Source organism: Columba livia, chromosome 1, assembly GCF_036013475.1.
Source record: "Columba livia isolate bColLiv1 breed racing homer chromosome 1, bColLiv1.pat.W.v2, whole genome shotgun sequence".
NCBI lineage: Eukaryota > Metazoa > Chordata > Aves > Columbiformes > Columbidae > Columba > Columba livia.
Window position 1 is genome coordinate 36,782,866 of NC_088602.1, and position 14,624 is coordinate 36,797,489.

The 14,624-nt window shown below is 33.6% G+C and overlaps 1 protein-coding gene across 6 annotated transcripts in view; it reads left to right on the forward strand.

Moving 5' to 3' along the window:
- Nucleotides 1–14,624, forward strand: part of PCDH17 (protocadherin 17) — a 98,334-nt gene that overhangs the window by 14,163 nt on the left and 69,547 nt on the right. The window lies entirely within an intron of this gene.

Genomic DNA, 14,624 nt, shown 5'->3' on the forward strand with positions numbered 1-14,624 from the left:
TAAATACAGGTTGGATAAATGAGACTCTAGATGTAACTAATCTACATAAATAGGCTTTGGTCTGATTAGAGGAAAAGAATATATTAAAATAAACTGAAGGTATTAAAAAGCATTTTACTTCAGTATTTTTTTAACATCTAGTTTTATTTTATAATATTTTTAACATTTCTGCTCAGTAAAAATAGCTGTGTTCAGTGGTAAACTACTTTTATGTGTTTTTATTTCTTAACTAACAATGTTTACAGTGCAAAGAAAGTCTAAACTAATACACGTAAAGTAACATCGTAGTTGTCATTCTAGTTTGAATGCGTTGTGTGTCAAAAACTTTACACATGTTTTAATGCCTTAATTTAAAATTTTTTAATGTTGCAATGGTTTTTGATTGATTTTTAATTAAAGAAAAACATTAAAGGGAACATTTAAAGAACAATTTCTTGTTTACTGTCTTTATCAGCAGAGAGCAGCCTTTGTAGTGTTTGAAAGCTGGTGCATTAAAAATCAATTTCAAGTCTTCAAAGCTATAAACTCTTGCTTGCTTTGTAGATATATACTGTTTTTAAAATCATTGGAAGCACACTTGACAATTGGATTAAAAACAAAAGGTAAATAATGGGTTCATCAAAATTTGAAGGATTTTAATGTATTTTTAATAATAGTGAAAAGATTTTTTACACAGAGCAGACATGTGAATCACAACTTGTAGCTTTTAAATGCATAATTTGTTTCTAAAGACAGTTATATGTATTCTTTTATTAATAGAATTTTGTTTCGAACTTCTGTTCATGTTATTTTGTTGTTAATGAATGGCATGATTCAAACACAGAACATGTCAGTCAGTTTCTTTACTTACGATATTTCTGTCTTGTTCTTTGCTGATTGCTAAGCAACCACTTATGGTTAAGATTGTTTAGCTACAACTTAGTTTTAAAAAAAAAAGTGAGCTGAAGTGGGCTAAACAAATTTTCATTAATTCTTAATGAAATTATTTAAATTCTATAAAATTTTAAAGGTGACAAAGAACAGAACATTGTTTTAATAATGCATCTAATATTCAGCACTTGGCCTTTGTTTCTATTGGTATCGAGGAAAAGGCTCTTTTTCCACAAATCTAGAAAGAGTAGGATGATGTCTTCAATATGTATACTACCATTAGCATTATGTCTTTCAAGGCATGATCCTTAAAACACTTATTCAGGAAATATTTTAATTTAGGTCAATAAAACATTAAATTAAATAGATGGCTTATGGGAGAGAAGTTGCTGATGTACATAAGCATGTGCAGGATTCAGTCCAGATCTGTTAGTCTGTGTTAGCTGAACTGCTCCCTGTTGCTTCTCTCCTTTCCTTTAAAAACTCTGCAGAGCTGCAAAAGCTGTTTATTTCACTTAGCCTCCAAATGCATTCTCTAGTGGTCTATTGAGATAGTCCTGATGTCTGAATATTTGATATTTTTGCTTTTTCGCATAGACTTGTGCAATTTGATATGCAGATTTGAAGATGATAAAAACAATCTTGCTTTGATGATCATGAGCAAGATTATCCAGCCACAGCTGTAAAGTACGAAGTGTGTTCTTTTCTGATCTCTTCATCATTTCAGTGGATCAAATGACAATAACAATATAACGGAATTTAGAGTGCTTGGGAAACAAGGAATCTAAAAGCCTTTAAAAAATGGCAGCCACAAAGCCTTAAAACTATTTGGATTTCTAGACTATATGCCAAATAATATAACTCTTTGTACAAATACGTACGGGTAGATACATGGACAAGAGAGCAGCATGGATTCAAAAGAACTATCTAACTGGATAAAAGGCATTATTAACAACCAATGTGAATCTATTTATTTATTTTTTAATATTGTGTATGATCTGTACCTAGCCATGTAACACTGTTTGGGAAGATGCTGTCAATCTGCAGCTTTTCTTGCAACCTAGAAAGCATCAAGTTTAGAGACAAATGCTGTTGTCATTTTTTTCCTGAGGCAAGACTATAGGTAAGGAAGGATCTCATTTTCCACTTCATGGTAGAAGTTATACATCTTGCTTAAAACTGTGTATCCCACTATCAGACTTCAGAACTGAGGGCAATGATGAAAAGGAGGTATAAGTCATGTGACATATGAGAATAATCATCACTCAATTGCTTCCATCAGCTGTGTCAGGTATTAAAAAACACACGATAATTTGCATCTTGTATCTCCAAGAAAGGAAAGTATCAGTCACAGCTTTGTAGCCACTGGGTGGAAAAAGGGGGAAAACAAAGTCTTTTATGTTATTTCTTTCAACATTTCTTCATTTTGTTTAAATACATAAATATCTTCTGTCTGTTTACAATACCTGCAGCTTTGTTTCAGGCTTAATAGGACATATTATTGCAAGGGGCAGAAGTAACTGGTTGAATTTATTTTATTATTTTTTCATTGGCCACCTATACATGATCTTTCCCAATACTATATATCTCATCTCAATAATGTGATGGCAATTAAATAATAATTCTTTCAAGCGTGAAATAACTCATTTCAAGTACTTTCCAGTGCTCATTCATTTCAAACAGGCTTCCAGAATTTTGAAGAAAACTTTAATTTGAGTTCATTTAAAAGATATGTAGACCACACACAGTCTCTTCTTCATCCCCTGATACTATCAAAGGAACCTTAGGAACGAGTAACTAGATTTCCAGATTGTGACCTACTTGTTAGTCTACTTTACTTGCACGAAAGTAAAGTACAATAAAGCTGTATCTATTATGCAAATGTAAGCTTTGGGAATTTTGGTTAGTATTGGCAAATATCTTCAGATAGTTAAATTGCTTGCAGTCATACTGGTCTTGCTGATACCAGTAAATGAAGAAATAAGCATACATGTTGAATAGCTGTGGGAGGAGAAGACTTTATTTAAAGGAAAGGTTTTGTTCTGATTTAGATTTGGAGCCATAGGTTTTCTATAGTATTTTATAATAAAGACAATTACATAGTAATTTGGGTTAGAATGCGTGCCCAGTTCCCCATCTCAAAACCCAATTTGTTACTACCTGTGGCTATTTCTATTAAAAAAGAAACATAATTACTATGAGTCTCAGCAGTCTAAGAGTAAATTTTTACAATTACAATACCTCCCTTGGGCAGATGTGTGAAAATGGCAGATTAATTCCTGCCAGTATCTGTCTATTCCTTCCACATTCTTAAGGTTGCTGGTAGCCTGGATTATCATTATATTGGTGCTGTTTGTTATGTTGTGGTTAAGGTTAAAGCTGCAATCCTCTTACAAATATTGAGGAATAGGGCTCCATACCATTACCTTGGAAAGTCTGTACACTGAAGTTTGATACATAGGTCCTAGGAGTAAGATCCTAATTCTATTTTCATTGAAAATTAATGAGTTTAATCTTGATCTTAGCATATTTTAGATGGGCATTTTATACTTTATTACTTTTTGCCTGAGAAGATTTAAACAAAAACAACCAAAAACCCCAAGTTTACTCATTCTTAGGAATCTATGGTGAAGTTAACAAGATTGCATGTGAACTGAAGGCCAAATAGTAGACCCTTAATATTGTATGGCTTTTGTTTTATTCCCAATGGCAAAATGACATGTTTATTTACAAAGAACCACCAGTAAGTTGAGAGGGCCCTGAAATAATGTAAATTAATAATTCTCCATAGAAATAATCTAATTAATTTTCTAATGAGCTTTTCTACTTGAAAACAAATTTTGAGGGCATATGTGCAGAAGAATTGCAGGTAAAGGCTCCACTCCTGGAGATTACTCTCTGCAGCTAAGCACTCAACTCCATGTTGAATTCCAGTGAAGGTGGAAGTCAGTGTGGCTTCATGTGGGCTCGTGATCTACCTGCAGGGAGCAGCATTAGTCTGTGTTACATATCATCTACGATAATGGGTATATCCAGATTGAATATTCAGGAAGAGCAGCGTGAATGATCTTAACAAATTATTTTTTTCCCATTTGCATGAGTTTTTATCTGGATTTCTGGCACTGTACCTGTTGTATTTTCATTTCATTTCCAATTTTGAAAGAGACTTACACACACACACACACACACACACTGCTTCTGACTGTTGGCTTTGGTACTTTCATGAAGTGACATTATTTAGAAAAGGTTGCATTAGATATTGTCTTTGAAAGTTCATGACTAAAAAGAAATAAACAAATAAATAAATAAATCCATACATATTATAAATGCAACCTTCGGTTGCCACTGCGTGCATTCTCTTAGAAAACAAAGTGCTTACATGCCAAGTGAGCATCGTGCTAATTAGAGGCAAACCCATAATCTAAGCACTGTAACTAGCCCCTCAGTCAAATATTAGCATTCTGTTCAGTCTCTCTACCCCTGGTGAAACTTGCAGCAGTGTCCTAGATGTTGACAAACCAACACTGGTTTGGAACAGAATAAAAAACTGTTCCTAATCCTGGAATCTGTGCAGAGAACATTTCTTATGTAGATCTTCCTTGTCTTAATAGTAAATAGTAAATTCTGATTTCACACTCTCGATAGAGTGTGAATGAGCTATAATGAGAGGGGTAATCCAGATTTTATTTATTCATTTATTTATTTATTTATTTATCCCAGGCTATTAAGAATTTACAGGTCAAAGTCAGCCCCTTAAATACCTTTGAGTTTATTGATTACCTGTGGAGATCCCTAGAAAAGTGAGTGTTGTGTTCTGGATGAGGTGATCCTATTGAATAAGTTAACTATTTTTTTTGTTTGTTCTGAATCAACTTTAATATAGAGTCCTGTATGAAGACATTGCAATATAGGTTAACATTGAAGTGACAGAGTTGTGGATGGTTATACAAAGCCTTATAGCTGAAAGGCTTTATTTTTTCTGTCCAAGCTTACTTGACCACTGCTACTATATTCATGGTGCATTCAATGAAACTTTCCACTTTATGTAGTACCTCATCATAGACACATGACTGTTATGGCTTTAAAATATATTTAGGGACAGAACCTCTTGCTAAATTTGTGCAAGCCTAAATAATTTATATTATGTCACAAATGATAAATCAACTAATCACCATTTACAGTTGAAAATCTCCTTGCACAGGAATGTGAGGCTGTAAATTTTGATGATCTACAATTCTGTTGTAAATTCAGCCACTATTTTGGTAGCATATTTAGTGGTGTGTCTTTTTCTAGTGTTAAGAGGAAATAATTATGACAAGGTATTTGTGTGAAAGTAGGGCTTTTTATCCTGTCATAAAACGTTCACAGAATATCTTGTTGAGGTTTTTTAACAAAATGTTGAAATAAACTGTTGCATGACCAAAATAAGAAGAGATAATAATTCAAGTTTTAACATCTGTGATTTTCTTTCTAATTCCTAAGGAGTTCAAGTAAATCATTGCTTTTCTGGGGAAGGATTTTAGAAAGAGGAAAGGGATAATGTTGCAGCTTTACGGGAAATAAGGTGATCTAGATTTGTCTCTGTTCTTCTGACAGTCACATAGGAAGAAAGCTTTGGAGTTCCTCTTTATGTGTGTTTTCTGTGCAGGCAGTATGGCTTCAGAATCAAGTCCTGCTTTAACTTCATTGCTTATTTTTTCACTCTGTAGGGAAGAAACATAGAACTGGACTCTAGTGCCACATCCAGTGTCTGCTGCCTAACTGATCACCTTTCCCTGTCACCGCCATTACAAATCTGTTTAAATGCCATCCATAGAGAAGACCATATGCTGGGTTAAAGGAATGTAACGTTTAAGAGTTTCTTCTCATTTTCTATCACTATTGTAATCTTCTTCCTGCTCCTTTGCAGCTTTCTTCAGCATACAACATATGTATCTGTGGGAATGTAGCACGCTATGTAAAGACTCACTTATCCTTTAATTGAAGTAAGCAGACTGATCCAAGGGCTATTGAAAACAATTTGAAAACATCCATTGATTTCAGCGAACTTCAGGTCATGGCTTGTGAGAGTTTTATTGTTGTCTTTAGTGAGAGTATGTGTTGGACAGAAGAAGGTAAACACAGTAGAGAGATGTTAACACAAACTTAACAGATATTAAATAGCCAGCACCTCTGTTTCCCCCTACTAAATATTGTGAGTACAAAACAATTTGTCAGTGTTCAAAGGCCACAATTTGGTCTCCTTCTCCACCACACAGTACTGCAATGTTTATAAGCTTTTATCTGTTCAAAAAACATTTGTTGCATGTTGCTCTTAGAAACAGGAAAACAGCAGTGATAAGAATAAGACAAATTCTACAACACTTAGTGACTTCACTGGGAATTCCTGCTGAGTAAGAGTTTTGAGAAATGTCTCAAAATTAAAAATAAAATGCCAGGAGCTCACAAATGCACTGTAGAAGCTGTGTGCACATGAAAATAAAATAAAATAAAAATAAAAAAAAAAAAAAAAGGAAAAGCTTGTTTCCATTCAGAAAGAAGGCTTCTAAACACAGAGAGAAAAATATTTTTTAAATAATAGCAAATATTCAACAATTTCCTTTAATTGCAAGGCACTATTGCTGAAGTTTGTCTCTAAATTTAATATCTTAATTTCCAGACTTCATTTTTACCACATGGATTGGAATGAAAACTCTAAAAAGCCACTTAATACTATCCAAGACACACTCACAAATATATTGTTATTCTGAGTTCTTGGTATGATATTTTTAGAATAAGATGGGTATTGTGATAAGTGCAGATTTCATTCTAGTTACCTAATTGTAGTTGAGTCTGCTATGCAGTAAACATAATATCTGTTAGGAATACTAAGGCAGACTCAACTTGGTGGGAGCCAGAAATAAAAGGTGCATTAAAGCGTTTCAAATTCAATCATTAGGTTTCATTGCACCCATCTGCTACCAGAAAATATAATTGGCAACTTGATTCATTGACCTTTAACTGTCATTTTGGACCATGTTTTTGTAAATCCATATTTTCAAGTTAGAATTAGAGAGTTAATTTGATAAGAGAATACCCAGTACATTTTAATGCAATTACTTTTGCTTTTTTTTTTTTTTTAAGCAAAAGAGTTTTTGTGGGTGTTTTTTGTTTGGTTGTTTTTTTTGTTTGTTTGTTTGGGTTTTTTATGTAATCAGGTTTAATGGTCTGCTGTATATTCTGCTAATCCAGTCAAAGTAGTTATTTAATATTGAATGTAGTTAAAAGCAGCTAATGTTCAACTTCATTAAGACTTCTATTAAACAGAAAGCTTGCTGAACTTCTACTTTTTTATACAGGATCTACTGCCTCTTATTAATTATTTCCAGGGGTTTCTGTTACCCTAGAATTATACTTACAAGTTTTAATTCCACCAAGATTATGCAGCACAGTACAAGGACTAAATAAGCTAAATTGAAATTGTGGAGTGCTTCGTATTTTGTTCCTAAATTATTTTTTACCTCTTTTCTTTTATTTTCTGAAGCAGATATTATCTTGCACAGGTGGGTTGGAGTGCATACATCTTTTAGCACTTCTATAGGTGTGGCACACAAGTAGACTGTCTTATAAAATAACAGCCTTACTTAGAGCAAGCAGGAAACAATGTGATAAATGAGGATGATTCAAAGTTTTCTCAGCAATGTTAAACAACTCTACCATTTTGTCATCTGAAGTTTATGTAATGGGAAAAAAAGTAATTAAATGTGTTTCTTTACACAACAGGATACGATTCCTCAAATATTTATGTAATATAGAGACAGATGTATATAACCTAGACTTATAATCCCATTTCACAGCTTTTCCAAATACTGTGGAGCTTGATAAATAAAAAGCTGATTATATTGGCACTATAACTCCATTAATAGGATTTGGATTTGCCTTATTGACAAGCCAGTACTGTTAATATGATCCAGTATATTAAATTGACAGGAAAACTGGAGCAATAGAATGTATCTGCAGCCTAATTGACAGGGAAGCTCTTTCAAAAGGTTCTTAATGTGGTTTTTATTGACAGAGTAGCTTCAATAAGTACATATCATTGGTGAGCAGTGTAAATATATTGGATGCAACTGTACTAGCAAATTCAGGTGAAGTAGTTACTGTTCTGTTTTACCATACTTCCATCTTTATTTTGTTTTAAGTTGTATCAAGCTCTCTCATAAGACCTTCACGAATGCTTCTTAAAGTACCAGTCTAACTGCACAGCTCACAGGTATCTGAGAAGTTGTGAATTATTTCAAACTTATTCATCATCTTAAAATGAATAGAGGCAATACAGAGCAATGCAATAATGTGTCATGAATTTCATTATGTTTATTTATTGACACTGTGATAGCAGAAGCAGATCTATTATGCTTTCAGCTTGAGCTCTTTATGTGGTGTGATGTTTGACACCTCTTCCTATGTTCTGATTTTGCAGCTTCTCCAAAACGTAGTATGTCTCAAGAGCTCATATTACAATTATGTTTTTCTAGTCCCATTTGACAACTTTCCACATTCTCTTCCTAGACCGTGCTGATTTCATTAAGTGCCTACATTTCGTGTTTCTTCAGCACAAAATAAAATGAGACTCAGAAACCTGAAACCATTATGAAAAAACAGCAACATGAGTTTGAACAGAAAATCTTCTTGATTCCCCCTTTGGCAGAAGGAAGTTTTGAGTTCAGCTTCCACACTTATTCCTAGTCCCATCTTTCTTAGAGAGAGAAATCTGTATTTAAACACATAACCTGCATCTGCTCTGGCAGAGGAATGAAGGTTTTTGCTAAGCTGACTTCCCTGCTGATGAAGCAGCAAACTGTTCCTGAAAGGATTAAATCTTTTATTTCATTAAAAAAAAAAAAAAAAAAGTCTGATCAGTGTCTGGTCTCATCCCATCTTTTGAGTATTTTTCAAGTCTGCTTTTTCATCAAGCTCACTTAAAAAAATGTTTCTCTATAGTGACCTTAAATTCTTCTTCAGTCTTTCAGGTTTGGTGCAGCCAACAATGAGGTGAGAGGAAGCCTGACTGGGCCTTCTAGCTTTGAGTCATAGCCCTGTGTTAAATCCCTACAGCCGTCTGTCTTCTTTTGTGCCTTGTGCATTGCAGAGTAAACTCTCATGAAAAACTGAAGAAATAATTGTGTTATGTAAACCAATAGTACAAACACAACTGGAATATCTGCAGTATCTTAATGTGAATGCTTAAGCAATAAAACAATAATAATCTCTCTTGATAACAAATATAGTACTTATTAAGAGAAAATAGTAAATGGACAGGGATTTATATGGGGGGAATCTGCATTCCTTCACTTACACAAAAGGATGGTATTCTCTGTCTCCAGAGTTTCACTTTCCAGAAATCACTTTGTGGATTTGACTGAATAGCTCAGGACCTCTTTTCCTCACGGTATTGCTTTTATCATTCAAGAGAAAGAGAAAGCATGAGCCACCAACACTCTTCAAGAAAGAGTATAGGAGCCTGGTGAATGACAATGCCTTGTGGATCTGACTGGTTTTGTTGCCCTGAGTTTTTAAATGTGCTTTTGAAGAATGTTTACATATGCCAGAAATTCACATAAACACACTGTGTGTTTTGTAACACCAAAATGCACATTTTGCAGCTAGTGGGAAACTTCCCAAATATGCATGTCATAGGAATTACTATCTAAAAAACATTTTCAAAAGAATAAGAGTAGAGACCACATATTAGGACAAGATTTGGGCTATTAAATAGCCCATTTAATTTTGTCCTTCAAAAAGGTAGAATAACTTCTTAGAAATTTATGTCCCTTTTTTTTTTCGCTATTTGGCTAATGTGTTTTTTTAATGAAGTCTGATGAAATCAAACACTACTACATCAGGCTAAGTGTATACACTTGTATTCTTATACTGAGAAGTCTTTGTGAAAAATTGTACTATATTAAACACAAACTGTTCCTAATAAAATGAAGACAACTGTCTGCTCTTTCAAAACTAGATTTGGCAGAGTACAATTCTTTTGTCTTGAAAAGTGATTGCCATTATATAAGATCTTTGTTTCATGGGGGAAGGATGAATACTTGGAATTAAGCTTTTCAAGAAAAGACACAAAAGATGCTTGAGTTAGATATTAAGTGGCAGTGTGATAAAGGGGAGAGATGTTTCATTTCATTTCTGCATTTAGTGTTTAATTAAAAAGAAGTTAGAGTCAGTAAAAACATTTGGCTTTATTATAGTTTCAGGTATGAACACATACATAAAATGGAGTTGCACTGAATCATTTCTGAAAATGTGATACTTGTTCTTGTAATTCTGAGAAAAAAATATGAATATTCATAATATTAATAAATCTGATTAATGTTTAAGTTCTTTTTTTTTTCATACATTTTAGAATACATCTTTCCCTAATATGAAAATTATTTCTGGGTATAATTTTTCAAGAATACTTAAATATTGCATTTTTTTATCCCTCCCTTCTTTCTGTTTCTCAATTTCCCTGTCTTTTTCTTTGTAGTCATGTTGATTTTAAGATTTTATTTTATGTGGGGTTTTTTTTTGTTTGTTTGTTGTTTTTTATTTTTTTTTAGGAGAAATACTTGTCAAATTGAAAACTTTTGCTTTTATTTTATCCAAACAGTATGGAGTACACAAAGAAATGCTAGAAATCTTCAGAATTGTGGTGTAACAAAGATTTTGATTAAAAAGACATAAAAGGGAATTAGTCTACTTTTTATGGGAATTCTTAAAAGCAGAAGCCTTGTGAAGTCATTTAGAGTTGTCTTACTGAGCAATAGTAGGGTCCCTGAAATCTGATTGATTAATATGGGGCTGTAATTTCATTCCTGAGTTTTTAAAAAGAAATAAAGATGTGTGCAGAACTACTATGGAATACCTTTTTATTTATAAAAATACCTAAAGTATTCACAAAAATACTTCAGTACTTAAAAGGAACCTGTAAGAAAGATGGGGACAGACTTTTAGCAGGGCGTGTTATGACAAGACAAAGGGTAATGGTTTTAAACTAAATGAGGGGAGATGCAGGCTAGGCATGAGAAAGACATTTTTTAAAATGAGGGTGGTATGTTGTCACAGGTTGCCAAAAGAGGTGGTAGATGACCCATCCCTGAAGACATTCAAGGCCAGGCTGGATGAGGCTCTGAGCAACCTGATCTAGTTGAAGATGTCTCTTGCTCATGGCAGGGTGGGTTGGACTAGAAGACCTTTGAAGGTCCCTACCAACCCAAACTATTCTATGATTCTATGAATCTATAAAAATATGAAAAACTTTTAACAGAAATAAAATAATACCTCGTGAACATGAACTTATTAAAAAAAAAAAAAAAGAAAAAAGAAAAGAGATTAATGTAGCTCATTGCTAAAAATATTCCCCATAATTCACTGTGTAATACTTTGCCCAGGCTGGTTTGAACTGTTTCCAGTGCTGAAACTTTTTTTTTTTTTTTTCTTATAAGATTATTTGAGGTTAATGGATCCTACAACGAATTTGTTTCTGATACTTTGTTCTTTGCCATAATTTTTATTTTTAGTTTCTTTAAATGAAACTTTTGGAAATCATAGTAATTCCATAATTAATTAGTAGAACCTTGACAGCTGACTTTCAGGCTTCGAAATAGTTTTATTTTGAATTTATAAAATTCAGTATTCCAAATTCACCACGTGAGAGCAATACTTAGCAACAATTGTAGTTCATATAGGCCTTTGTGTGATCTTAATTCACAAACCCTAAGACCTATAATAGAATGAATGGTTTCACAGACAGCTGATGATAGCACTTCAAGAATGTGCTATGTGCTGTTCATGTAAATACTGGCCAGTCAATGATTCTTCAAGTCACATTATTAGACTGTAGCAATTATATTGTCACATCTGAAATCCCATACCAGCAAAAGTATATTTTGCACAGGCTTAATTTGCCTGTTCTTTTACTTTTCCTCAAGTCCCTGATGAAAAACATAGCATAACCAAACTGTTAAGATATTTTCTAAAAGGTAGAAACACTCTTTTTAAAATTTTGCCAGCTCTTGAAAGGTTTATATGCATTCCAATCTCTTTCAAAATGGCATTTTTATGAGCTTCATCCTTCTGAGAAAGCTATGTTAAATATGTGTACAGAAATCCTCAGGATCTTTTCTGCAGGATTGCAGTAATATCAGTGTTCTTAAAATTTCAGACTTACTCTAGTCACATAGTAGTACAGATAGATGAAAAAAAGTATTTTTAAGGGGCCATTGAAGGAACTGTGAAAAAGTATCTGTTAAATGTTTTAACAGTATACTCTAATTGGAAATGAACTGATTCCCCTAATCTGTGAAAATGAACCATAAAAACAGGATCTCTTCTCTAGGGGAGGTATGGACAGTTAGGTTGACATCACAGACTTTTTAATTCTCTGGTATCTAAGCAACTCAGTAGACAGTTGTGTTTTTGCTTTAGTTTTAGAGACCATTTGTTCCAGTATGTTTTCCTCCTACTGAGGAACTTGCTTGTTAGTAGTTGGTGACCTAATACTCCAGTTATCAACCTTGAGTCACAGAGACAGAAAACGTGTCTTTACTGTCTAACTACAGTGACTTTTAGAGGTGGATTGTTTCTGAGAGTTTTCTTGTGGGGGAGGGTGAGGGTGGAACTTGTTTTATTTTGTTCCTCAGGACATTAACGGTGCTGGCATTTGAGTTATTTTTTGGTTATTTATCAGGAGACAGTAATTGCATGTAATCCACTTCTGACTCAGATTTAGCTATTACAATTAACATCTTGTTGGTCATCTACCTTGCCCTGTAATTATCTGAGAAAGGGAACTCCAGATGTAGTACCTACCTAAAACTAGATGCCCAAACAGGATGAATTATCTTGTATGTCTCTAATGCTTATAGAGGGATCTTAGCTGATTAGCTCAGAGTAGGTGACTCACTATTAGATGGTTATCTGCAGGTAAAATGAAACCTACCTTAAAACTGGAGGCAAACAGAGAGACATGGTCATTCTGATTTCCTAGAAAGGTCTGTATACACAGAGAAGAACAAAGACTTTATTTGTTGTTGATAGATTTTTAAAGTAGCACTCATTTCCTGGAATTACAGCTATGCAGTGTAAAGAGATATGATTAATACATGAGCTGAAATGTGTAATATCACTTCCATAGATGTTAAAGTGTAAAAATTTTAAGTATATGACCTCTCACTTCAACTGGGATTGAACAGCAAAAAAAAAAAAGTGTTTAAAAGTGTTTAAGGGAATTAGACATCCATATCTGTCTGTGATCCATTGTGAATCGTATGCTTACCTTTCTAACTTTCCTCTAAACTGCCTAGCTTTAAAATTAAATGTTTTTTTATTATCCCAATTTTTGCATAGATATTATCATATATGGAGCAATTTTCTCTCTGCTGCCTGCATCTTGGAGTGCTCTGTTACAGCTCATCACAAGTATGATACTTTCATAGTTCACAGGAGAAGGTCTGATGCGTTTAGAGCAGAAGGAAAAGAATTCAACTCTGAGCTCTGTGGCTATATGTGGTTATCAAGTATTTACATTTGTTCTTTTGCAGCAATGAACTCACTGTGAGACGGCACCCAACTGTTTGTATTACTGCAAAGTACAATATGAAGGAAATTGGTTGAATTATTATCAAGTTAAAGGTCATTAATGATTACCATAAATACAGAATTTCTCGGAAACAGCTCCCATTTTTAGGAGCTGCTAAGATGTGCTGGTAAATTCTGTTTTAAAATTTATATCTTGGCTAGCCTTTTTTTTTTTTTTTTTTTTTTTTTTTTTTTTTTTTTTTTTTCCCCCCTATCAAAAAGTAGCATAAAAAAGTATGGCCAGTTCTTAGGGTGGTCCAGCTTATAGATAAGTTCTTAGCACCACATTTAAAGAGGTGCTATAATTAATGCCAGGGAAAAAGTTTGACTTGTCTAATGGCAGAGAACTGATGAAAAGGCAGTTTATAGTGGGCATTTTGCCTGACAACGACATGAAAAATGGAAGTGTTGATTCTAATAGCAGCTGCATTTAGGAGTAGGCAGATATCTTATGTAAGGAAAAGCATAAGGTCAGTTTTCCTGAACATCCATAGTTGAGATATTAGACCTATAAAATATACATGAGTTCTGCAATTGTAAAGGTTTTTTTTTTGGGTTAAGAAGTTTCGGGCTCTGTGAGTGTCATAATGATTATATGTGTACATATATGAGATGGATTTGCTGCACATGACAGAGATACTAGCTTACAATTTGAGAAAATAATAAATGACAAAATTCAGGCTGCTTCCAAAATGTGATGTGCTACATTTAAGACATTACATATAAGGATGCTGAAATATTTATGTTTATGCCTTTATTTCTTCCTTTTTTTGTTTTCAGTATTTGTTTCTATAATTTTCAACTTGTTAGAAACTAAGACAAGCTTTTGTTTTAATTACATCTGTTAAACCCAGGATCTTGTCTGTTTCTAAGCACAAAGCACTAAACTGCCTCCTGATTGAAGTGACCAGATTTTGAAAAGTTTGAATACTTGTAGCTGGAATCATCAACTTCTGAAACACTGACTTGGAAAAGCAGTGACACAACACTGGGTTTGATGTCCCAGATCTTCAGAACACCCCTTCTGTAATACAGAATATCACTAGAATTTATGGGCAGTATTTAAGAACTTTCATAAGCCTGTCTCAAATGCTGCTAAAGAATGAGTCTCTAGTTGGACGTAAACACACAGAATTCCAAGTTAGGTG